Source organism: Callithrix jacchus, chromosome 15 (genome assembly GCF_049354715.1).
Source record: "Callithrix jacchus isolate 240 chromosome 15, calJac240_pri, whole genome shotgun sequence".
NCBI lineage: Eukaryota > Metazoa > Chordata > Mammalia > Primates > Cebidae > Callithrix > Callithrix jacchus.
Genome location: NC_133516.1, coordinates 42,812,301 through 42,838,885, shown reverse-complemented (window position 1 = coordinate 42,838,885; position 26,585 = coordinate 42,812,301). Strand labels below are relative to the sequence as shown.

Below are 26,585 nucleotides of genomic sequence, written 5' to 3'. Positions count from 1 at the left end.
TCTGTCATTTGGATTTGCATGCAGAAACCATAATTTATGGTGTGATCAAGAATGATATAAGTTGGCAGTATAATGAGCTTGGGATGTTGGGTAGCCCAGATGTACACCATAACTTTTGCTGGATGGAAGTGTCAGACTTGGGCACATGCATATCAGTTGTGGGTAAAGACTCTCCTTTGGGAGTCAAGGGTCATGAATTTTTGTCTCTAGGCAGCATATACACAGTTGCCTGGCAACTGCGAGAGCAATTTAGTCTTTGCTATACGATCCTGTAAAGGAGTTCATCCATCTTGAAAAGCTAATAGCATAATTTAAATTTTTGAAGCAGTGTGTGGGCGTTCTCAAGTGGCAGAGCCTTATCTCACATCTAGTTGCACACTCTAACTGTGTAAACTTGAAGTTTTCCTGCATGAGGGATGCTGTAAATAAAAGGCTAGAACTCTGAAGTAAGGACGAAAGTGAGATCTTTCATTAGAATGTATTCAGTAAGAAGTAACAGAACACCCAACTAATAGTATCCTAAAACACTAGGAGATTTACTGTTTTCTATGCAAGAAACCTCAAAATAAGTAGTCTCAGTGCTGATGTGGCTACTAAACAGGGATCCAGGCTCCTCCACACTTTTATTCCACCACTGGCAGTGTATTGGCCTTAATCCTCAGACTTGTTACCTCATGCCACAGAATGGCTCCCAGAGCTTTCAACACAACAGGGTCCCAGATTAGCATTCAACACAGGATAAGAGGGAAGGGGGCAAAAAGGGCCATCTCATGGTGGATCTCTCCCTCTCTCTCTTTCTATTTCAAGAAAGAAAATCTTTCCTTAAAGTCCCTTAGCAGATATCTTTCTATTTCTCTTTGGCTAGAACTGAGTCACACATTCATCCCATCCTAGACCAGTCAAGGTTAATAAAGTATTCAGTTACCTTCACTGACTGAGGCCGGTAAGGTTCAGCCTCTTAGCTGAGAGTAAGGCCTATCTTCCCTGAACACGTTACCACCTTTAAGTACCCGAGAAAGATCGAGGTGTGTTAGCAAGGATGAAGGACCCATGGTTGCTAGGAAAGCATCTCACAGTGTTGCTATACGTTTGTCCATGGTATTGCTTGTGTGTGGCGGTCAGAGGGAACTTAGTCATCCTCAAAATGTTTTTAAACATGACATTGAAACTGTAATTTGGAAATAAAACATTTTGCATTAAAATTGGATTTTTTCTTCTCTTGAAAAAATTCATTATTTGGCATCATTTGAACCACATACACACATGAGAGTATTTAGCTCAAGGAATTGCCTTCTTCCGGTGGGGCATCTGTTTGTTTACCACATTCTTCGTCACTCTTTTTGTTATGCACTTGGTCCTCTTTACTCATGTGTGTTAACTTCCTGGCCCCCATATTCATTTGCGTTTGTGAACCTTGGTCTAGCTCCTTTTAAGTGACATGCAGACATTATGAAACAGGAGTCTTACAATCAGACTGGCTCATTATGCTCCAGTGTACCAACTGCCACCATTCTCTTTCATCCTTCCCATACTTGTGATTCTTTTGCTCTTCTGGTGTATATTTTAAAAATTTTATGCCTGTAGAAGGGAGTATAGTGCAAGGGGTTAAAAGCATGGCTTTTGACAGTACAGAAGTGGTTTAAGCCCTGGTCCTATCACTTACCAACTTGTGGCCTTGTATTCACATCTGCAAAATTAAATAATAATGGAACCTATCTCATGGGGTTGATTTGAGAATTAGTACATGGTTCACCTAAAACTAATCTTGATGAAGATAATGAAGAAGATGACGAAGAAGAAAATGATGACATCTCTGTGAGTCTGTGTTAATGATATCAGTTAGTCCTCCAAGGCTCCATTTGGAATGCAAAAAACAGCATCTTCAGTGAGTGATCTATAGCAACTATCTATCCTGTGGAGCTAGAAGGTCCTTTGAGTGACCATGCTTGAGGAGCAGTAATCAACCTGGAATATTTTTTTTTTCTACTCCTTTAAAAGATAGAATCAGATCCACCTAATTCATGCCTCCAGGTAATCAATACAGCTCCAAGAAATTCAGTTCTGCACTCGAGATTTGCTCATTTCTATTCAACTGGAGCACATTCTGCATTTATAGGGTCCAAAAGCAGTGGATATTTTAGTTTATGCCTGGGGACATGGGAAACAATTCTCAATGTCTCTACTGACCTTGGAGAGTCACAGTTTCCCTACCAAAAACTCTTTTTATTCCATTCTTATTTTTTGGTCCAGGTTTCATGAGATTCATCCATTTGTAACTCAATCTAGAGATATAAGATCATATAAATCCAATAAGTTATATGGAGGTCACCATATAAACGATGCCAGAAGAGTTATTTGGGAGAGGCAAAAGGATATTTTGAGATTGGGCAGTTGCTCTATTTTACTTTCCAGATTAAGCAAATCCTAGTAAATTAGGTTAAGGAATTCTTAGGAACCTTATTACAGTCTCAGTTTTTTCTAATTGAACTGAAAAAATCAGTTGGTTAGGATAATAAGCACTAGGGGCAAAACCAGGGGATGCCGTTGTGGATATAAATAAAAATGTTAAACTTGTATTGAGAAGTTTGGAACTACTAACCATGATTTGAAATGCTGTGACATAGAAATTTCTTGAAATGTCTAGTAACCTACTCTATAGATATATTTGACCAAGTATGTAAAGAAATTCAATGTAGTATTATGTGTCTATACATTGAAATTACTCTGCAGCCATTAACAAGCATGGTGTAGGTCTCTATGAATTGACATGAAAAGATGTCAAATGTGGCAGGACAGTATGTATTATATAAACATAGAAAAATGTATGTCTGCATGCAAAAACATACATGCCAAATTATTAATATAGGCTCCCTCAGGGAATGAAACGAGAAGAAGGGAGGCAAAATTTAATCTTTGATTTATATATTTTTATTCATGTTTTGCAATAACATGTATCTTATAATTAGTACTTTACATCTGAGAGTTTGGAATGGAAATGCAGGGAGTTATAATACTCCTCCTGAGGGTCAGCGTCATGTGAAAGTTAAGAACACAAGCTCTAGAGCCGTGATTTGCCTGGGTTTGAATCCTGCCTGCATCATTGGTGGGCTGTATGCTCAAGCAAATCCATAGACTTAGAAATAGAATTAAATAAATACATAAAAATAGAATTAAATATTTAATTAAATTTAATTAAAATACATTTAAGTTTACATTTATTTAAATTAAATTAAATATAATTCAAAATTTACCCTAGGCATTCAGAGTCTAGGGTTAGGAATTTATCAAAGGTGAAGATATTCTTTTGATATTAAATAACATATATATATTTAAAAAATGAAACTTTGAGAGGAGACAAGTGACTGGATAGATGAGGATGAGAAACACAGAGGCACTTACCTGTAACCAAGGTGAGCCCACAGCATTGAACTAAACATATTTTACAACAGGAACATAAAACAAACCGGCTGAAGTTGGCAGGTCGGGACACTCAAAGGAGGGAGGAAAAAGGGAAGGTGTTCAAGAGCCTTCTAAATGTTTCATAAACTTCAATCATCTCACTTCTTCCCAGCTAGTTTTCTAATTCCTCACCTTATCTGCCTCTCCTGACCACAAGTCCTGTATTTAATCCAGATTTTATCTCTTTATGGGACAGCTGATTTGACAATTATGTATAGTTCATCAAAGGACTGGAACATTCTGCAGAATAGTGAAACAAGTCACTTGGAAATGGGAAGACATGCTCAAGGATGAATGCATCGAAAGAAGCTACTATAAATGAATCAGTAAGAGTGAGGCCAAAACAGACATTTGGTAGGGAATGCTTAGGAAACCAGGGTAACCTGACCTCCAGTCTTAAGACTTAATTGAGCTAAGGAAATGAGTGCTGCAGAATCATCCTCTGTGGTTGCTTAGATAGAAAGCTAGCCAGGCTGTAAGAACAGTGACTGATTGACATTGACAGCCTTCCATCTGGAGCTTAATCTGTCCGCATACATCTGTGACAGTGGTGAGTCTTTCAGGGCAGGTTCATGTAATTCTGAAGGCCAAACATCAAGCAAGAAGCCAAAGTCTCAGTCATTAGTCACACATTTGGGCCACAGGGCAATTCCAGGGCACTGCCTTTACTTGCAGCTGGAGAAGATATGATGGCCCATAATGTGGTATTTAATGAGGAGTACACACAGATGAGAGGGCTAAACTGCAGCAGCAAGTTACTGCTAGGAAATAGCTCCAGTTTTGGGGAGTTTCTGTCTGTGCTTTTTCCCAGAAAGCTGCTGGCTTTCTTCTCTGAAACACAGATACGTCTCCTGATTGACTGTCTTCATGGTAGCTCATTATGGTGTTGGGTGGCAGCCTGTTCAGCTCTAGTAAAGTACAGTAAGCCCTCACTTACTGTCATTGACAGGTGCTTGGAAACTGGGACATAAAGCAAAGCAACATACGACCAATTTCACCACAGGCAAATTGATATAAGTAAGAGTTAAGTTCCTACAGCATATTTATGATCACAAATACGCCATCACACTTCTAAATAGACTGAAACACTTTGAATATTATGTACTGAAATCTGTGTGAGCTATATATACATTTCAGAAAGATTAATAAAAACAAGTAAGATAATTATTTACTCACTTATTCCAGTTGAGGATCTCAGATGGCTGCAGCATGTCCCAGCAGCTCAGGGTACAACGTGGGAACCACCCTGGACAAGATGTCATTCCATTGCCGGGCCCACTCACTTACATACCTGCACACACAGACACATACTCTCACTCACTCAGATGGGGACCATGTAGACCCCCCAGTTCACCCACCATGCTTATCTTTGGGATGTGGTTTCCTTGACTGCCCAGAGAAAACTCACATAGACATGGGGAGAATGTTCAGACTCCGCACAGACAGGGGCCCACTGTGAATTGATTTATTTTCTATCAGTGTTATAACCAGATGACATTGAATGAAACAGCTTTGAACACCTGTTGTGCAGAGCTGCAAAGTGGTCAGGTTGTTCCCTGCCCTCGATTCCCTGAAGACTAGTGTCTCCATGCCACAAAGACAATCAACAGTTGTTTTCATTGAAGCAGGTTTGAGGGACCTGAAGTTTCCTTGAAACATTTAAGGTCTCCGTTTCCTCCTACTTTAAAGAGAACATGTGGCCATTATTTACAAATGAAAATACTACTTGGACAATGTAATTTGAGAAGATAATAAACTTTGGCACACTCTCTTTTAAAAAAGCAGAATAGGTGTAGCCAGTTACCCCAGATTAACTGATTTTCTTCAGTTTATGGGTATCCAATTTATCTCACTGCTTTATGGCAAAAAAAAAAAAGAAAGAAAAAAGCCATATTGAATTAAATGGCTTTCATTATCTGACAAAAGCAAAGCATCCACTTTTTTTGAGAATGAAATTCACATGTGAATTACTTTAGTTAGCTGTGGTTGATGGGATATTGTGTAAAATGTTGGACAGTGTTTTCAAATTAAGTTTCATTTACCAAAGTTATTATAACACTGTTCAAATGGATGATTTATTTTCTTTTGAGACAGAGTTTTGCAGTTTGTTGCCCATGCTAGAGTGCAATGGCGTGATCTCGGCTCACTGCAACCTCTGGCTCCCGGGTTCAAGGGATTCTCCTGCCTCAGCCTCCTGAGTAGCTGGAATTAAGGCATGCACCACCATGCCCGGCTAATTTTGTTTTTTTAGTAGGGATGGGGTTTCACCATGTTGGTCAGGCTGGTCTTGAACTCCTGACCTCAGGTGATCCACCCACCTCAGCCTCCTAAAGTGTTAGGATTACAGGCGAGAGCCACCACACCTGGCCCAAATGGATGTTATTGAAACTGACTCTCTATCTTAGCTAACAGCGTAACAAATTGTAACTTAGAGAAATGCTTAGTTGGGAGTGAAACACCCTCATTTTCTATGGCTAGACATTGGGGAATCTGGAGGAATAAACAATTATGTGACCAGCAGTTCCCAGAGTTTCCCTTTACTGGACTCAGAGGGAGGACATACATTTGGAGGAGTAGAGTCATGGTGGTGATTAAGAAGGCAGATTCTAGACCAGAACTTCTTGATCTCAAATCCTGGCTGCATCCTCTTTTATGAGCTGTATGACTTTGAGCTAGTCCATTCTCTTCTCTGGACATTGTTTATTTGTAAAATAGGGACAATAATAGTACCTATCATGTAAGGTTGTTGGGTTATGATCTTTCTGTAGATCCATCCGTATCCACCCGTTTTTGCATTGCTATAAAGAACTACCTGAGACTGAGTAACTTATAAAGAAAAGAGGTTTAATTGACTTACAGTTCCACAGGCTGTACAGGAGGCATGGCTGGGAAGGCCTCGGGAAACTTATGATAATGGTGGAAGGTGAAGCGGAAGGAGGCACCTCTTACATGGTGGGAGCAGAAGAAAAAGACTGAAGGGCGAAGTGTCACACACTTTTAAATAACCAAATCTCGTGAGACCTCACTCACTATTGCAAGAACAGCAAGGAGGAAGTCTGACCCCATGATCCAGTCACCTCCCACCAGGCCCCTCCTCCAACACTGAAGATTACAATTTGACAGGAGATTTAGGCAAGGACACAAATCCAAACCATAGCACCATTCATATCTTTCCTCCTTAGGAACTACATTGGGGAGGGGAATGAATGAATGAATGAGAATGATGTTATGTTAAGGACCATCTTAAGTATACTTTACATGTATATGAATTATTGGAAACTATCATGGAATATGTAAAATGTGGAGGCATCGTCTAGGGCTGTAGAGTTGAGTAGAGCAGTCTGTTGTGCCATACGTAGAGATTCGTGCTTATATAATCATAGACATATAGCATCATAAAACTCAATAGCTCATGTTTATGGAGAACTTATTACATGCCAGGTAGTGTTCTAAGTGGTTTATGAGGATTATCTCATTGAATCCTTTTAATAACCTTATAATGTAGGTGTTATTTTATCTTTCTTTTCTGTGATATTAAAGAATTTGCTAGATCTCAGAGTTGATCTCTCTTAGAGGTGATTCTTGAAGTCCAGCCAGTTTGATTTCAGATGGCAGCTCTCAGCTACTACAGTTAGAAAGTTTCGAAGGTTCTGTGACCCAAGAAGCTCCTTCACCAACTGCCTGAGCTTTTCAGTTAGTCATCTTAGCTCTCGTTTACATTTGTTGGCATAGAACAGTCTTGTGTTGTGTGACAAACTTTTTTTCCGCAGATGAAATAGTTTAGCTCGATTTGTTTTGCATTTTTAGTGACACTTGACTCTTCATCTGGCTCTGTGTTTAATCTGCCACCTAAAACAGCAATACCTGACACCACCTTTCATTATAGCTTCTTCACCCTCTCTCTCCACCATATTTAGTGTTCCAGTGGCCTGGGTGTTCTGAAGGATAATTAACCAACATGTAACATAATTTTTGGCCTTTATGTTCCTTGGTGTTAAGAGAATAATAAAAGTTACAGTCATTGGGTATATCTGATTTATGATTTTTTTTCCTACCAAAGATATTCATCTCAGTTCTTTCCTGTACTTACTGTGTGTTTTATTGGAAACCATCAAGAGCTATTACCTGGTGATGGTTCTGGAAAACAAAGACTCTTTCTACCACCAGCTTTCACTGTGGCCAAACTTGAGTAACATATGGATGCCATTCCAAGGAAAAAAATTCCTATCAATTCCCAATGTTGACTTAATATTTTTGTTATTGGTTTATTGAACCACATGAAAATATAAAACTAGGTATGAACTTCTTTGTGTAGTTCTTAGACAAATATGAAACTGTAACATATTTACAAATTAAATGCCATCAAAATGACAAAACTAAATTTAAATGAGGAATATTGCATGAATGTGATGAATATTATTTGTTTATACAGAATCATCTCTGGAAAAATCAATATGAAATGTCTGTTATGTCAAAGGTTCTACACAGCTTGTCATGTTTGTATTAGCCTTGGCTGTGTAATGACTCAATTTCCCTAATACTTCCATTTGCTGGGACAATTCATATGTACTCCACCCCTCCTCTGAGATCATGAGGCACAATCACATTTAAATAGTGAGTTTGTCTCTTTCATCTTTTGTTGTGACAATTAAAACAGCAATACCTGATACTACCACAATTATAAATGTAAACATAAAGCCAGGCACAAAACTTTCGTGCTGATACCTGTATTTTAGGTGCTATGTTGCTGATGCAGAATACACTTGAACTATTTTAAGTGAGTATTATCTAAATAAAACCAAAAAGAAAAGATGTCATCAAGGACATTCAGATCCCTAACCAGAGACCCCAGTTTGAAAAAGATGTGGGGGAATCTCACCTTCCTCTGTGGAGAGGATCGCTGCTGTCTTTCCTGGGAATGCTCTTTCCAACACGTGTTGCAGGGCTCACTCTTTCTCTTCATTCAAGTTATTGTTCAGTGTCATTGACATGGGAAGGCCTCCCCTGACCATCTTTTCTAGGGTAGCATTCTCATTAGCTTGGCTCCTTACTCTGCCCTATTTTTTCAGAGCACTCATTATTACATGGCATTGTTATGTGCTTGCTTTCATCTGTCTCCATTATTAGAATGTAAGTTGCATTGTGAATGGACTTAGGTTTATTTATGCCTCACATAGAAGGTGATAAAGATTTATTGAACCTAGGAATAAACGGTTCAATAAATGAAGAGCCTTGCTCTTCAACCTCGCTTCCATTTGGCTGTGTCCCTAATCCCAATTTTTACCTGGGTAAAGACTCATTTTTTCCCCCTTTTTGTGGAGAATGGTGCCTTGCTATATTGCCCAGGAAGGTCTTGAACTCCTGGGCTCAAGCCGTCCTCCCACCTCTGCCTTTCTAAGAACTGGGATTACAGGCATGAGCCATCCCACCCAGTGACTCATTTTAAAAACTGTCCCAACTGGATGATTAATGGATACAAAAAATATTAAGCAAGAATAAATAAGACCTAGCATTTACTAACACAACAGGGTGACTATAGAAAAAAAAATTATTTGTATATTTTAGAATAACTAAAAGAGTATAATTGTTTGTAACACACATGATAAATGCTTGAGGTGATGGATACCCCATTTACCCTGATGTGATTATTACACATTGCATGTTTGTATCAAAATATCTCATGCAACCCATAAATATGTACACCATGTACCCACAAGAATTAAAAATATAACATTTTTTTTAAAATGCCCCCACTTAAGCCTACATTTTCTCTGTCCCTCATTAGAACACCTGGAATCTTTATTGGGACACCTTTTATGTCATTCATGGATTCTACCTAGTGATATTTTTTCTTCGTTTTTGTCTCTTCTCCCAGATCCTGAGCTCCTTGAGAAGCTCTAATCAGCTGTGTGTGATTAACCTTCAATTCCCCCAGTATCTGGCATGAATGCAGAAATGTGGTTATACATGGGAATCACCCTGAAACTGTAGAGTACTTGGTTCTAAATATTGTTTACTTATCTTCTACAGTATCCTGCAGAGGGGCTAGTACTTGGTTGGAGGGTCAGTGGATAGCATATGGTAAAAGACACTATAAGCTTTGGGAGCTGAATTCTCTATGACTAACCTTATGTTAACACTACAACAGAAAAAATTAAATTTAGTTCAACTGACCTTTTCTCATCTCTATTATGCATGAGACCTTAATTAGGCATTATCGTGGCTACAATGAGCACTGTATTACCTTTGAGTTCACAGTTTAATGGAGCAGACAGGCAGAGGTAAGGAGAGACAGACAGAGATAATGTTTCTTCATTCATTCATCCATTCATTCTTTCTTCAGATATGGAACATCATGTCCTTGCTGCTAGCTTTAGGAAAAACTCAACACAGACCTCGTCTAAAGCCGATCGTGGAAAAGAGGGACATAAAAGGTACTAACAACTGTAGTTAGTGCAACAAAGGAAAGGAAAGGAATGCGGAGGTATGAAAATGCATGTGCACTGTGCCCTGTTGTAAGGTAGGGAAGGTTCTCCTTGAGGTACAACATTAAACTGAAACCCTAAGGATGAGTGGTCCCTAACCAGGGGCAGCAGCAGAGGAATAGCCTATGCAAGGGAGACTGAAGTGTAAGATTGTAATAGAGGGACTCCAAAGTGCCCAGGATATGGGGTGTGAAAGATTAATTCTGGCTATAGGTCTGGAACACTTCATAGAAGGAGGGTTTTGACTGGGCCTTGGGAAACAACAGATCATTCTTAGGTATAGGGAAGAGGAGGAGACTGCTATCCATCTAGACCAGAAGACCAGCCTTCTCATAGGCACAGAGGTAGAAATGTCTAGATCTGGCTTGGGAACTATGCAGAGGAGGGAATGGCTACATTGCAGGGTTTATAAACAACCTCTATAGTAGAATTATCATATTGTTGAAATACAGAAATATCTGAACACCATGAGTCACAAATTCAAAACATTTGCTGATCAAAAATGAAAGCTTGTTATGTTTAAAAGCTTACTGTGTAAAAAGAATCAGCTAAGATAATTCTTAGCTGATGCTACTATTAACATTTCTATCAATTAAAGATCTTTATCATTAGCACTGTATGTTAGGCTTTTAAAGTAATTTATCACATGGAATCACAGATGCCTTTTTTTCTGAAAAATAAAGAGATAATTTGTTAGAAAAATATTACAAATTATATTGGTTGACATCACTCAATTACAGCTACATTACTGAATTACACCTGTTCAGGCCAGAGCTGGGGAATTTATTAGCACAACCTCCATTAGAGCTAATGGGAAATACCATTCCAACGCTCTTTGAATCCACTGTATATTCTGTAAGAAATGTTTTTCCTGTTGGGGTTGTTCTCTGGCTTGACAAAGTGAGTGGTGAGGACTTTATTTCTTAGGAAGTTTGGGGATATCACACCAGTGCTTTTTATTCACCCAGGCTGTGACATTGCGGGGGGACTAGCTGGGCTGTCAGAGCCTGTTCAGACAGGTCTCTTCCAGTCTTCAGACAGATGACCCTCTCCTCAGCTGCTCCTTTCCCAGCGCTTGCTTACCTGCATTTTAGTTTTCATTACCCAGCCATTATGCTCACTGCCCACAGCCACCTCTGTTTATTGATTTGGGACCTGTGCCAGTTTCTAATTGTTTCCTTCAGATTGGGTTTGCTCCAGATTGCTGGCTCTTGTCTAGTAATTTCTCTCTTCCATATAGTGCCCTTCCTTGTCCTCCTTTACTAATTTCTTGAGTAGCCCGAGAAGCTATGGGTTTGATTCATCAACTCACACTGAGGCCATATGAGCTATGGTGGCTTAAAAAAAATTAACTTCAAACTTTGAACATCGTTTTTTTAAAAAAAGCCCCAAGAAGCATTAACTTCTTCTCGCATCCTCTTTTTCCTTCCAGGACATATTTTTGTGTGTGAATGTATTGTAGGTGTCATTCTTGTTATTTAACTGAGAACTTCTCAAGAGGCACGGCAGGTTGAAGAATTCCATGTGTCACCATATATTTGAGATCCCTGAAGCACATTTTTAAGTTTCTCAATAGCTACTCACTTTTCAGGATGGATTTGGAAGAGAGTCCTTCCCTGCAGTGGGTGGGAGGAGGGGGTACCTGGTGCTCGTGGTCCTCATTCCCTGGCCTCATGATTATTCATTGTTCCCTTGGCAAGGAAATATACTTCAAAATTTCACATTTTCTGTTAATACGTGTCAAAATACCATAGCAATTGTATTACACAGCAGCAGAAAACTTCAGAAGTTCTTAATTTTTGTTGACTTTGGAACCTGTGTCTGATCCTTGATGAATATTTGCAGGAAAGAAGAAAATGCTAAAAATCACCTTACTTTTTTTTTTTTAAAAAAAATAATAGATTAATTAGCATCTAAAAGAATTATCAGCCTCTCAATAGGTGGAGCAATCTTGGAACCTCATGGTAAATGTGTTGATTCTAGGCATGGATCTAACAATAGAGTGTAGTGCAGCTGTACTCAAAAGGTGGTCCTTGTCCTGGTGCCAGTATGCAACGAAATGAGCATAGAAATTGAGAGTAAGGATTTGGAAACTCATGGGCAATTTAACAGAGTAAATTTGTCTGTTGAATCCAATAACAAATTTTGACTTTTACTTTGAACACCTTTATTCCCCAATGATTCATTTTCATTGCATTTTGTAAAAGTATTGATCTGTGCTAGAGTTGGGGTGGGGGTGCTTGGCAGGAGCAATGCTGATCCTCCATCACAGTTCATTCATGTAACGCTGGTGTATTGAGGTGAAAAGCACAAGCCTCAACCACTAGTTTTTCATAGCCATGGGTGTGAGTCCTGGATATGCTATTTAATGTCTGTCAAACTTGGGCCAGTTACCAAGTCTCTAAATGTCATTCTCTCTACCCTGAAAATATAAGTATGGTGGTACTGTTCTTTGCAGGGTTGCTGCTAGGATTAGTTGAGATGTTACAGGTAAACTTGCAGAGTTACGGCGTCAGGGTTCAGCCAACTTTGGCAGTCCTGGGAAGAACATGAGTGTGGTGCCTGGCACATAATAAAATTTAATAAATGTTTACCATGATTTATTTTTAAGTAGAATTTGTGTATGCCTTACAGCCTCTCTGAAGGATACTGGAAAACAAAATTGAATGGTAGCCTCACTCAGGTCACACATTTATAAAGCTCTCTCAGGACATAGACTTGAAGGAAAAGTTTACGTTTAGGCTCCAACAAAAGTCTTTCCTCAAAAATCATATCCTTACTGATTTTCTCCATCTTCTATCTTCTGATGGTGTGTGGAAATTATGAGAACACGTGTATAGAGAGCATCTTCAGGGAGCAGATGTGCATTCTTACTCATTATCAGGTGCAGTGTAAGTTTTGCCCTGCCTCATGAATTTTGACTCTACTTTGGAAAAACAGTCACACACAACTTCTTGATAGATTTTCCAAAATTAGCTCCCAGAACTTTATACAGAAGGGCATTAGACTCCCCACATCTATTTGAATGTGTTATAGTTCATTTTTGGCTTAAAATTTGCATATTTATTATTCATGCAACAAACATCTATCAAAAACATTTCTAGGGCCTGTCATTTGCCAACCCAGTGGTAGTTGCTGTAGCTTCTAGAAAAACAGAAGTATTTTAGCCATTGAGACATGTCAGCTAAAATAACCCAAGAAGCCAGGGGTGGTGTCTCAGCCCTGTAATCCCAGAACTTTGGGAGGCTGAGATAAGCAGATGGCTTGAGGCCAGGAATTCAAGAGCAGCCTGGGCAACATGGTGAAACCTCATCTCTACCAAAAATACAAAAATTAGCCAGGTATGGTGGTGCATGCCTGTAGTCCCAACTACTTGGGAGGCTGAGGTGGAAGAATCACCTGAGTCCAGGAAGTCCCTGCCACTGTACTCCAGCCTGGGTGAGGGACTGAGACCCTGTCTCAAAAACAAATAAACAGTATGTTTTTGTACATGTGCAAATATTGAAAGGGAAGCATCAAAACTCACAAAATAGGTGTCTATGGCTTGGCTTGGAAGAAAATCCAAGGAATAGTCTTGGAGCATTCTTAGAAGAAATACCTGTGCATTTGCTCACACAGAGGAGGACAATGTGCAGGCTGTAGTGATCTGTCCAATTTTTCCCCACTGCAAGAGGAAAAGCTGGTCCAACCAATGTCTGACTCCTAGCTTGTGTCTTATAAAATGTACCCTGGAAATTTTCAAATATACACAAATATAGAACGAATAGCATAATGAACACCCATGCATGCATCGTCCAGCTTTAATAATTATCAGTATCTTGCCAATCTTATTTCATCTGTCCCCACTTTATTTTTTCTTTCTTTCTTTACTTGTGTTTGAGGACAGTTAAAGCATATCCTGGATATCATGTCTTGTCACCTGAAAATTCTTCCGTAGGCATCTCTAACTGATAAGGGCCTTCCCTCCTTTATTTAAATACCATGACATCATCCCATTTAATGAAATTAATAACAATTCCTTAATAGTTACTATTATCCAGTCCATATTTGCATTTCCTAATTGTTCTTTTGTTGATGGTTTTGATCAAATAAGAATCCAAAAGAGACTCACACATTGCATTGAATTATTATGTTGCTTGTTTCCTTTAGTTTTAATTAGTCCTCTTATCCCCTTCCCCTCAATATCTTTGATTTGTAAGAGAAAGTGGATCATTTGCTCTATATGTTTCAAGATGGCCCGTTGCTTTTTTGTGGTAGTGTTTAACTTATTTCTCGTAGGGTGAAAAGAAATATCTTTCCTTCCCATCTTAGTTTTATGATGGAAGCATCTACAGCAAAGGTAGATTAACAAGAGAAAAGCAGACCGATTTATTTAATATAAGTTTCATGTGACAGGGTGACAGAGGACCTTTCATAAGGAAATGAAGACCCAAAGAAATGTTTAAACCTGTGTACTTTTTAATGCTCGGTTTGATGAAGAGTGGAAAGAGGTGAAGTACATTTGGACATATGATTGGGAGTGTGATCTAACGGTAATAAACTGGGGGAGGGAATTAGCAAGGCCCGTTCATTCAGCTTCTTCTCTGTGTTCCTGTGTCTTCAGAAATAAGGATGTTCCTTTCCTCCACGTATAAGGAGGGCACCTCTCAAATGAGGGTCTTATGACCTGCTCCAGGGGAAGCTCAAAAAAGTCCTTCCTTTGGTTCATGACCTGCTTCAGAAGAGAAGGGCAGGTGAGAGTGACCTTCATGTCCTGAACCCCATCACCTATATAGCCTTGTATTTAGTTTAGAGTCTTGGCTTGATTTTACAGAGATTTTTTTAGGCAAGAATACTTCATAGATGATTGTGTACGTCTTATTTCATCACAATGTGAAGGAAATAATGATATATGTTCTTTTAGTGACGATAACATCAGTTAGTTCATTCAGGTATTGTCAGCCTGTTCTGTTGCCAAGTTCCTTATCATGTTTACACTGATGGTTTTATGTCCACTCATGGTAGTTTCTTGTATCTGGATATAGGTCTTATATTATTAGGGGATGCAAAATAGCAGTTTTCTAATTGTGTCATTTCTCCTGCATTTATGACCTGGAGTTCTATAAAGAACTTTCTGTTATCAACCATTTGGTTACTCTGAACTACAGTTCACATAGGCAGGCTATAATTGTTCCTTTATCATAGTTTAGTTTTTAGATTAACGAATGAATGCCTGATAACTTCTATTTGGTAACATTGGTATGTTGGTAACACTGATTACCAACCAGAAGTTCTTAGGCATTCATTCATTCATTAATGCCTAATGAGTTTTCATGCATGTGTCATTATGAAGTTACAGATTTTAAAAATATATTTTTTATGTTCTAATTTATTTCAGTCATTAACATTTTTGATGCTTAGATTTTCACTTCCTAAGCCAGTGGGAACTCCAGGTTTCCTTAGTTTTAAAAAAATTGTTTTAATATTTTTTTTGAGATACAGTCTCGCTTTGTCACCCAGGCTAGAGTGCAGTGGCATCATCTCTGCTCACGGCAACCTCTGCCTCCTGGGTTTAAGCGATTCTCCTGCCTCAGCCTCCTAAGTAACTGGCATTACAGGCACCTGCCACCATGCCTGGCTAATTTTTCTGTATTTGTAGTAGAGACAGGATTTCACCATGTTGGTCAGGCTGGTCTTGAACTCCTGACCTCATGTGATCTGCCTGCCTCAGCTTCCCAAAGTGCTGGGATTATAGATGTGAGCCATTGCACCCTGTCTGTTTAAAATTTTATTGTGTAAAATTTTATTGTGTAAAATATATACAGAACTAGATAGAATAGTATAATCATTTCTCATTAACCCATATTCTGTTTTGATAATAATCAACTCATGGCCAGTTTTGTTTCTTTTATACCCCAAACATACCTCTAACTTCCCATATTGCTTATGATTTCATCTTTGAACACTAAGTTTCAATCCTGTTGGCCTTTAACTTCCATTTTACTGCCCGACAAGATGTCCCAGGTAGGTTATATACTTTTAACCATTTAATTTACTTCTTTAATTAACTAGGGTGATAGTAGCTGTTTTAGCATCAAAGACTCCAAAATGTAATGTGGCTTAAACTACATGGAAGTTTGTTTTTCATTTATATAAGTCTGGTGTCAGTTTTTCTGCAACAGACTTTTCTTCCTGGGATGATTCATATATCTCTCATCTTGTGTTTCTGCCTTTCCTGAGAGCCACAGTGCTATCTACATCCAGGTAGTGGAAGGGAAAGAAAAAGAAAGAAGGTATACCCATTTTTTTAAAAGACTTAACCAGAATTGGCACATATGCCATTGGCTAAAACTCCATCACCTGCCCACAAACGTGGGTCTGGTCAATAATAATAAATGTTTAGAAAGAGAAATATATGAACTTTTGGTACATGGCCTTCAGTTCTCTCACTGCACTATCCATTCAATAACTACACAAATATTTTGAAGCACTCACTTTTTCATTATCATCATAATTACTTTTGTTATGTCTTTAAGGTATTGTTCTAGTTCATTACATGCATTTTATTAGCTCAAAAGAATTACTGCTTTCCAAATAAAGGCATTGAGGAAACCAGTGATGTATACGCCTCGAATGGGTTTGGGTTTTGTTTTGGCTTTATTTTAAAATTATGGAATAATGCCTGTTATAAATTATAGATGGGATTTCTATATTTGTTAAGGATGCAAGGTAGATATCAGCAACTGTGAGTTTGTCAGATTTCTGAAAAAGTAGGAATTATATCGATAAAAAGAAGGACTGATTAATATCCATGATCACACATAGGTGAGAGAAGGTCAAATAGTGTTGCTAATTGATAGATAAATCAAGAGACCCAGGAGGAATGATGACTTGCACAGACTTGATCTCCATTCCTTAGGAGGTACAGATTTTGGATAGTCTTATAAATTTTAATATGAGTTTGTTGAACCTTGTTTTAGTAAGTTCTAAACTGAGTTGTGAAATCCAGTGTCCAAGACGCATACCAGGGCGGAAAGGGGATGTCTTGGGGGAGGAAGGGAAGGCAGGGAATGGCTGCCAAGGAGAGGAAGCCCCATCTCTGCTATATTGCTGATTTATGTGCACGTTCCCTTCCTAAGGGCCTATCATTCAGGCCTGGGCCCTCAGCTGGTTATGGGCTCTCTGAAAGGCAAAGGTTTTCCATCAGGGAATAAGGTATAAGTAGCTCTTATTGTGTTGTTGCCATATGATTTGAAGGATAACTGATTAGGGTTAGGATGTCTGAAACCATCCTTCAGCTAACATATACCCATGTTTCATGTGCAAATGTTTAATATAAGCAACAGATACCACACACATCTGTACTACCTCTGAGCCATATGCAGTCTACTTAATTCTATGTAGTTCCCTTAATCAGCTTAAAGATTAATGATGAGAAAACTGTGTTGCCTCAACTGAAACATGCCAAAATATTAGCATTAGAGTGTTTTAAAAAAGCAGTAACAATATTCTGATTGATGTGCTATTTAACCAAGTAGATAGTCTAGCTTATAAAAATTCATCTTTCCTTATGGGATTTAACAAAACCATTATTATTCTGGATAGACAAATAAATTGGTGGCCTATCACCTTACCCATTTTTCCTAAATTGCTTTTTGTGCAAAATAAGGTTTGTACTGACCATGCTGATCCTCAAGAGTACTTTCAATCCAATGTTTAAAAAACAAAATAAGACTGAGGAATTCTTTGGGTCTGTGAAACTTGATTTAGGTAACAGGCTATCGTAGATGTTGGTATGTATTTGTTGTAATTCAGCAAATGTTTTAGGTCATATACAATAATCTAACTTTTACATTTCTGTCTTTTGAGATTTTAATCCAAAGCAGCTTAATTTGGACATTTAAACACGAGAGTAAGGTTTCATTAAACTTTTTTGAAGTTTGCAAAGCCCTTTCTCATCCAAGAAAAATCAAGGTATTATTCACCATGATTCAGACTCACAAGGGCTTACTTCATTCTGATGCTCTTTCTTTGCTACCATATGTGATGTCACTTGACTTACAAAGAAGAGCCTGGCTTTCAGAAGAATCTTCAAGTTAGTAATAATATTCTCTTCTAAGTGCTGCTGTGGCCCACAGTTGAAATCCCTCACAAGTTTTAAAGAATCCAGGGTACAAGGGAGCAAAATCTATAAAAAATATTGGTAAGAATTATAAGACTTTCTATATGTAAGTAGATCTCCCAGTAAGAATTTCATGGTGTCTAAAGTAATCTTTTCATAAAATGTTGTAGTCATCTTTCTATAAAACGTTGGTGTTTCTTTTTCTTTCTTTTCTTTTCTTTTTTTTTTTGAGACAGAATTTCGCTCTTGTTACCCAGGCTGGAGTGCAATGGCACGATCTCAGCTCACCGCAACCCCTGCCTCCTAAGGCAGTTCTCCTGCCTCAGCCTCCTGAGTAGCTGGGAGTACAAGCAGGCGCCACCGTGCCCAGCTAATTTTTTGTATTTTTAGTAGAGACGGGGTTTCACCATGTTGACCAGGGTGGTCTCGATCTCTTGACCTCGTGATCCACCTGCCTCGGTCTCCCAAAGTGCTGGGATTACAGGTGTGAGCCACTGCGCCGTATCCATGTTGTTGTTTCTTACTAGCTATAAGGGTAGTTTGTAAAAACAGGAGTGCTGGTGGTAGCAGCAGTGGCGGGAGGTAACCTGAGCATTTGCTGTGTGCCACGTACCACACTGAGGCCTTTCATGACTACATCAGTGTCTTGGAAATTGCGGCCAATTATAGCCTTCATGATTTTTGCTATTTCCTCATATCATCTTGACTTTTTATATTTTTTTCTTTTAAGTGATCTCCATTAAGTTATTATTAAAGTTTTCCAAATATGCACAGGTAGAAAGAATAGTGCAATTAACTTCCTTATTATCCAACATATAGAGCAGGCTTCATGGGGAAACAGCCTGAGAGCTGTTCAGAGCCCCTGGCTTATGAAGGCCCACATTTAGTTTCATGTGGTTATTTGGTTCTTCTGTCACTGTTTTGAAATTCTTAATCACTTATAAGCGGCCTTGAATTTTTATTTTGTTCTGAACCCTGCAAATTATGAAGCAGGTTATATACCTACATTCAGTAATCATCAAGCTGTTTGCTATATTTTCTTCATCTTTTCTTTTCCCTCCCCTCCTTTCTTTTTCTCTTCTAAAGTATTTTAAAGCAAATTGCAGACATCACTTTACTCTGATGTACTTCAGAATGTAGCTCTAATAAATATGAGCATTTTTGTACTTAAGCCCAATGCCATTATCATGTCAAGCGACATAAACAGTAATTATTTGGTATAATCTAATCCTGCACCACATTGAAACTTCCCCATCTGACTTGAAAATGTCATTTACTATTTTTCTTTATTTTCAGGATCAAACATTATATTACATATATCCCATAAGTCTCTTAATCTAGAGAAATCCTGCCTCAATTCCCACCATAGATTTGTTATAGAAGCAGGATCTTTTGTTCTGTAGGAAGTCACACATTCTGGTTTCATATGTTCTTATTTAGCATGTTCCTCCATCAGTGTTACTTTTGTTAAAGGAAGCTATCTCTAAGTTTGATTTAACATAAATGCTCTTGGCAAGAATGCTTTGCAGAGGGTGTCCTTCTTACTATGTTTATTAGGAAGCATCCACTATCTGGAACCTCTTTTATTGAAGCTGAGATTCATCAGTGGTTTTGGCAGGTAACAGCCTGACCATTCGATTTTAAAGTTCCATATTAATTTTTCATGTAATTGTCTCTTCTATTGATGACTGTTACTTAAATAAATTATGCCATTAAATGATTGCAAAAATCATGATTTCTAATTCTGTTAATTATTTTGCTTGCGTCAACTGGACTTTTTCTGTAAAGAATTTTCCCTGATGGACTGGGACTATTTGAAACTCACTGTTTCTTTTCCTTGACTTAGATTTGTCCTATCCAATCATTTTAGTGTGGTGTTTTAGTCCTTTTTATGCTGCCATAATAGAATACCTGAGACTGGGTAATTTATAATCAATAGAAATGTATTTGCCTCATGGTCCTAGAGGCTGGGACATCTAAGATCAGGGGTCTGCATCTGCCAAAGGCCTTCTTGATGAGTCATCCAATGGTAGAAGGGTAAAAGACAGGCATGGGTGAGAGAGGAAAGAAGGCCTAACTTATTTGTCTATCAGGAATCCATTCTTGTAATAACTAACCCACTTCTCTGATAACATAATTCACTCATGAGGCCATAGCCCTTGTGACCTAATCACCTCTTAAAGGACCCACCTCTGTTGCACTGGGAATTAAGTTTGCAACACATGGACTTTGGGTGACACATTCAAACCATAGCATTTGATGTGCTATTTGTATATATTTTAATATGCTTGGAATTAAACACATAATTGTTAACAGGAAAAGAAAACCACTGATCTACCGTCTAATATCATCTGGTATACTCCCAGTGGTATATGTGGTAGACTTTGGGAAACACTATTATTTTTCTTGCTTTACAGTTGAGGAAACATAAAGAGAATAAGGTGAAGCAACACTCCCTGGGTGGATTTTAGACTACAATCCAGGTGTTCTGACTGACGTCAGAGCCGAGCATAACCACTCCAATCTTGTAGCACTTTTCTGAGTGGTCAAAGTTTGCATTAAAAAAAAGCAGACTGATCTTTGAGGTGAAACCAAGAAGGTAATTTTATAATGGCAAGCCAGTGAGAAAGCCCAGAACTCTTGGGTAATTGATCTGTGTTCTCACTTTCAGCTGGTGCCACCTCCATGACCAGTGTGATTTATTGTACTTACAGGTTTAAATCAATAATCCGAGTATATTAGAGCCTAGACTGACCTAATAAACTCCTCAAATTTCCCCAACATAGTGCTTTGTAGCTTCTGAATGAAATGCTTAAAACATTTTTAATCTTTTCTTTATTATTCTTAATAATTTAAAACTCATCTTTATAAAACAACAGACAACAGACAGAAACCATTATTGTTTTTCAAAAGGAAAGGTCATTACAATACCAGCCTAGTCTAGTGAAAGCAGAATGCCGAGCTTTTCGGGCCAAATTATTGTTTGGTCCCTTGAATGATAAAAGGAACTTTTGAAGTGACCTTGGTTAGTTTCTTTATGACTATCTGAACACTTGGTTAATGATATAGTTTGGATGTGTGTCCCCTGAAATCTCATGTTGAAATGTAATCCCCCATGTTGGAGGTGGGGCCTGGTCAGAGGTGATTGAACCGTGGGGCTGATTTTAGCATGAATCCCCTGGTGCTATCCCCACAATAGTGAATTTTGGAGATCTGGTTGTTCAAAGGTGTGCAGCACCTCTCGCACCCTGTCCAGCCCCTGCTTTCCCCATGTGAAAGGCCTGCTCCTATTTTGCCTTCTGTTATGAGTCAAAGCTACCTGAGGCCTCCCCAGAACCTGAACAGATGCCAGTGCCATGCTTGTACAGCCTCCAGAACCGTGAGCCAATTAAACCTCTTTATCAGTTACCCAGTCCAGGTATTTCTTTACAGCAATGTAAGAATGACCTAATAGAGTTGGGAAACTTAGATACAGCTTTAAATTTTGAGCATTGTCTCTAACCATTACATTTGATTTGCCCTTTCACATCAGTGAAATGAAACTGAACACCTTTGAGGGAGTTTATCTAATGGAATATGCAGGCTAAGCTTTAGAGGAGCCAGAAGAGTGAGGTGGAGGGACTAGCTAGGGAAAAAGCAGGGCCTACCTTTCAAATTTACTTTTTACTAGAAAAATGTCAAACCATCATTATCTGAGTTACTTCTTCTTGGATGATATTTTAAAAGGAGATGTTATTTTATGTCATTTATGGAATTTTAAGCCCTCAGGAATAATTTAGTCTAATCCTTTCAATTTACATATGAGGAAGCTGAAGCCAAACTAATTTAAATAATTTCTCCTGGGATTACCAGCTAATTAGATGCAGACCTAGAATTAGACCTCAGGTTTCCTGACTGACATACTAAGGTACCGTACCAATTGAAGTTATTTGATTGCAAGCAACAGAAACTAATTCTAACTAACAGCCAAAGAACAATATATGCAAAGTAAATTTTGGGTAGTTTAACAAAGTCTAGTGTCAATTGTGGTATAATTTGTTTTGGAGGAGAGGTGAGGACTAGAAATAGTTAAATAATATAAAATGTATTTTACATTAAAAAAATCAGAATTGTGATGTGTGGAATGCAAAAAATATATGATTTAAAAACTTATTAAGATAAGAGTCATATAAAAATTCGTTTTAACCTGAGCAATTCAGTGACATTTAGCTCACTGACAGTGCTGTGCAACCACCACCTCTAACCAGTGCCAAAACATGTCCGTCCCTCTAAAATAAAACTCCTCAATGCAGTTTCTTATCCTTTCCCCCAACCCTTTCCAGCCGCCAATCTGTATTCTGTCTATGTGGATTTACCTATTCTGGATATTTTATATAAATGGAACGATACAGTATATGATCTTTTGTGTCTTGTTTCTTTCCCTTGGCATGTTTCAAGGTTCACTCAGGTTATAGGATGTGTCAGAAGTTTATTCTTTTCTTAGGGCTGAATAATATTGCATTGTATGGATATATTACAATTTGCTTATCCTTTGATTCATTGATGGGTGTTGATGGACATGTGGGCTTTTTCCATCTTTTGTCTGTTGTGAAAAGTGCAGCTATGAATGTACCTGTTATATGCACATGTACCTGTTATAGCACCTGTTTTCAGGTACCTTTTGGATTTATACCTACAAGTGAGATTTATGGGGTGCATGGTAATTCCATATCTAACTTTTTGAGAAACTGCCAAACTTTTCCATGGTGGCTAAGCTACTGTATATTCCCACCAGCATGATTGGAGAGTTCCAATTTCTCTGTATCTTTACCAACATTTGTCATTTTTCCATTAAAGAAAATGATGGCCATCTTATCAGGTGTGAAGTAGCATGTCATTGTGGTTTTCATTTGCATTTCCCTAATGACTGATGATAAGTATCTTTTCAGGTGTTTGTTGGCCATTTGCATATTTTTTTCTGGAGAAATGTCTGTTAGAGTTCTCTACCCATGAAATGTTTTTTGTTGTTGTTGTTGTTGAGTTGTAAGAATTTCTTATACTGTATATTCTGGATATGAGACCCTTAAATATATGATTTGCAAATATGTTCTCTCATTCTGTAGATTGTCTTTTCACTTTTTTGATAATGTCTTTGATGTACAATGGTTTCTAATTTTGATGAGGTATCACTTATCTATTTTTTTCTTTTGTTGCTTGTGCTTTTGGTGTCTTATATAAGACATCATTGCCAAATGTGAGGGTAATGATTTTATCCCTATGCTTTCTTCAAAGAGTTTTATAGTTTAGCACTTGCATATAGATCATTGCTCCATTTTGATTTAATTTTTATATATAGTGTAGGACGGGGTCGAGATTTATTCTTGGCATGTGTGGTTATTCAGTTGTTTCAGAACAATTTGCTGGAGAGATTGTTATTTCTTCATTAAATGGACTTGGCGCCTTTGCTGAACATCTATGTATATCAGAGTGTCACCCTTGTGGAGTTTGCTTAGAGTCCTGCTGTAGTGGAAAGAACGTTGGTAGGCAGCAAATGTCCACTGTGCAGCCCAGCCGCTGACCCATCTTTGTGTCAAATTCTGATATACACATATTTTCTTCTATTGAATTTTCGGCAATAGTGACCTATAAGAATTTCAGATTTGTGAGTTGTTAATTTGGGATAATTATGAAAAGAAAGACCTGGGTTTGGAGTTTTAAAAACAAAGATGAAGTGGAAGGTAGAGTAAGAACAGAGTTTTTCTATTCAACTTGTCTCCAAGCTCTGTATACATACTAGAGTTTTTTCGTCTGTGCCAGGCTGTCCAGTAGAAATATACTGTGAACCACAAATGCAAATCCCATATGTAATTTTACATTTTCTAGTAGTCACATTAAAAAGAGTAAAAATAAACATGAGATTAACTAATATTTTGCTTAGCTGAAAACTTTAAAATTATTAGTTTTTACCCTGTAATCAATATATAAATTATTGATAAAATATTTTACAGTTTTTTCCTACTAAGTATTGGAGGTCTGGTGTGTCTTTTATACTTACGACATGGCTCAATTTGGACAGGGCACATTTTATATGGCTAGTGGCTACTATATTGGAGAGCTGAGTTTGTATCTAAAGCAGGCATAGACAATAATTAAGCAAATAACTGTGGCTGTGTTCCAGTAAAGCTTAGTTAACAAAAATAGGTGGCAGCACACATGACATGGTTAATTTTGTGTCAACTTGACTGGGCTAAGAGATGCTTATAATTCCTGGGTGTATCTGCGAGGATGCTTCTGGAAGACATTAGCATTTGAATCAGTGGAGTAAATGTCACCCTCATCAAGGTTGGTGAGCTTTACCCAATCTCTTGAGGATGTGAATAGAACAAAACCATGGAGAAATGGCAAATTCCCTGTTTCTGAGCAGGTATATCCATCATTGTCTGTCTTCAGATCTCCTGGCTCTTGGGCCTATGGTCTGACTCTGAACTGGGACTTACACTCCTGTCTTTTCTGGTGCCATGTGCTCCAGCTTGCATATGGCAGATCTTGGGTCTTCTCAGCCTCCATAATGGCCTGGGCCAATCCCCCACAATAAATCTCTTTCTGTATATTTATTTTTGTCCCACTGGTTCTGCTTCTCTGGAGAAGCCTGGCTAATATACCATCTTTGGCTTGTAGGTGGTAGTTTCCCAGTCTCTGATCTAGGCTGTTCCTTTTAGCTCTGTTTGCAACAGAGAGGATCTTCTCTTCCCCACAGTTGATTGTTTAGGTCTATTAGCCCCTTTGCTTACTTATAATGTATTAATACGTCTGGCCTCTGGGAATGTGTTTTGTCTGCTCCTTCTGGTTTTTCTCTTCCAGAAATGAGGTGGGATGAGGAAGAGCGCTTCAACTCTTAGGGATGACTTCTGTGGGTAGGTGAGAGAAATGAAAGAAGCTCTTAAGTGCTCTGGCTTCAGGGTAGAGAACATAAAACTTACTGCTTACATACAACTCTTACCCTGTGAAGATTCACCTTCTGGTAGTATACCTCGTGTTCCTTATTACTCTAAAACAGTCTCTGAATCCTTCCTATCCATAAAAGACCTTTTGAGGTCTCCTAGCTCTGGAAGGTTTCTGGCTCCAAGAGGGAGCCATGAGGAAGTTAAAACTGAAACCTTAAGTTTCATGTGGACAAGTTTACTGTATATAAATTTCCGTATTTTCAGCAGACAGGATATTCTTTACCTATATGAGATCCTCAATATATATTTGTTGAATGAATGAAGGAATACATGAATAAAATAATATCAGTGCAGCTCCAGTTCAGGACTCCAGTCACTCACCTTGGTTATCATCTGGTTGCTAAAATCTCTTAGGTTCTGTAGCTCAAAAATGCTATGCACAGATGTTTTAAAATGATGCTACTTGATTCACTCACCTGCCATGAGCATCTGAGCAGTTAGTTCCCAATGACCCAACATGCCTTGATTTATTGTTCATTTGATTTCATTTACTGAAGGTGACCTCACTCTATTTTCCTGCCAGAATTCTGGCTGGATCACGGTTGGTGGTGGTCCCCAGGGAATAAATCGCAGGCGATGACTCTCAGTCATTTTAGGGTTATTCAGTATAACTTTCATGTGGCTGTCTTAGTGAACACAGGCCTTGAGGCTGATGATGGCATTTTGTAGATGGGCTACAGTGACCCACAGTTCATAGAACTGTAGCTGGATTATCTACAAGATAACAACATTGTCACTTGTGGGTAAAATGTGTCATTGTTTCTGGAAACTTTGGAAAAGAAATAAAAATCCATACCTTGATATCCAAAGCTTTGGCATTTAACTGGGACGTTAGAGTAGAGGAATTCAATTTACACGAGATGGTGTAAAAAAGAAGAAATGGAAACTATTTAACAGATTTTCATGTCTCTAAGAAATATATATATATATATATTAGAAATACAGTGTATGTATAGTATAGTATATATAATATAGTATACATATATTTGAAATATAGTGTGTGTGTGTATATATATATATATTTCTTTGGGACATGAAAATCTGTTCAATAGTTCTAATTTTTTTCTTTACATATATAAAGAAATATACATATTAGAAATATGGTGTATAGATATATACTAGTAATACAGTAATCAACAAATTTTGAGGTTGAGACACTCAGGCAGAGTTCCACCTTTTGGGCAATTGGGCATCTCTGATTTTGCATTCCTCAGGATTTGCTAAAAAGGTTTATAGCGAAGATGGCTCTGGGTTCTGGGTGGGAACCTGTAAGACCTTGTGACTCTGCATACTCATAGAGGACTTTGAAAAAAGTATCTGTATTTTAAAGTGATACATTTTAATGACTTCTGTTTGTGTATCATTAACAAGCTTCTCATGGTTACCAAAACCTGTAAACAAAGTCATTTTGCCAGTGCAGATGTATCTTTCTGCATCTGATTATGACTTTGAATTACAAAAAATAAAAATAAATAAAAATAACTTTTGCTCATAGTCCTTTTTTTGCTGAACTAGAATAGCTTTTGAGAACAGGTTGAAGCATGTCACTTCTCTGCT

At 38.1% G+C, this 26,585-nt stretch overlaps 1 protein-coding gene across 13 annotated transcripts in view; it reads left to right on the top strand.

The window, feature by feature from the left end:
• FHIT (fragile histidine triad diadenosine triphosphatase) overlaps positions 1 to 26,585 on the top strand; it is a 1,534,178-nt gene that overhangs the window by 172,516 nt on the left and 1,335,077 nt on the right. For 2 of the 13 annotated variants that reach the window (XM_054246227.2, XM_078351363.1), the window contains exon 3: positions 9,803 to 9,893. The exons of the other annotated variants lie outside the window; for them this stretch is intronic. The gene's annotated coding sequence lies outside the window, so the exon portion shown is untranslated. The remainder of the gene's footprint in view (positions 1 to 9,802; positions 9,894 to 26,585) is intronic. 13 annotated transcript variants of the gene reach the window in all.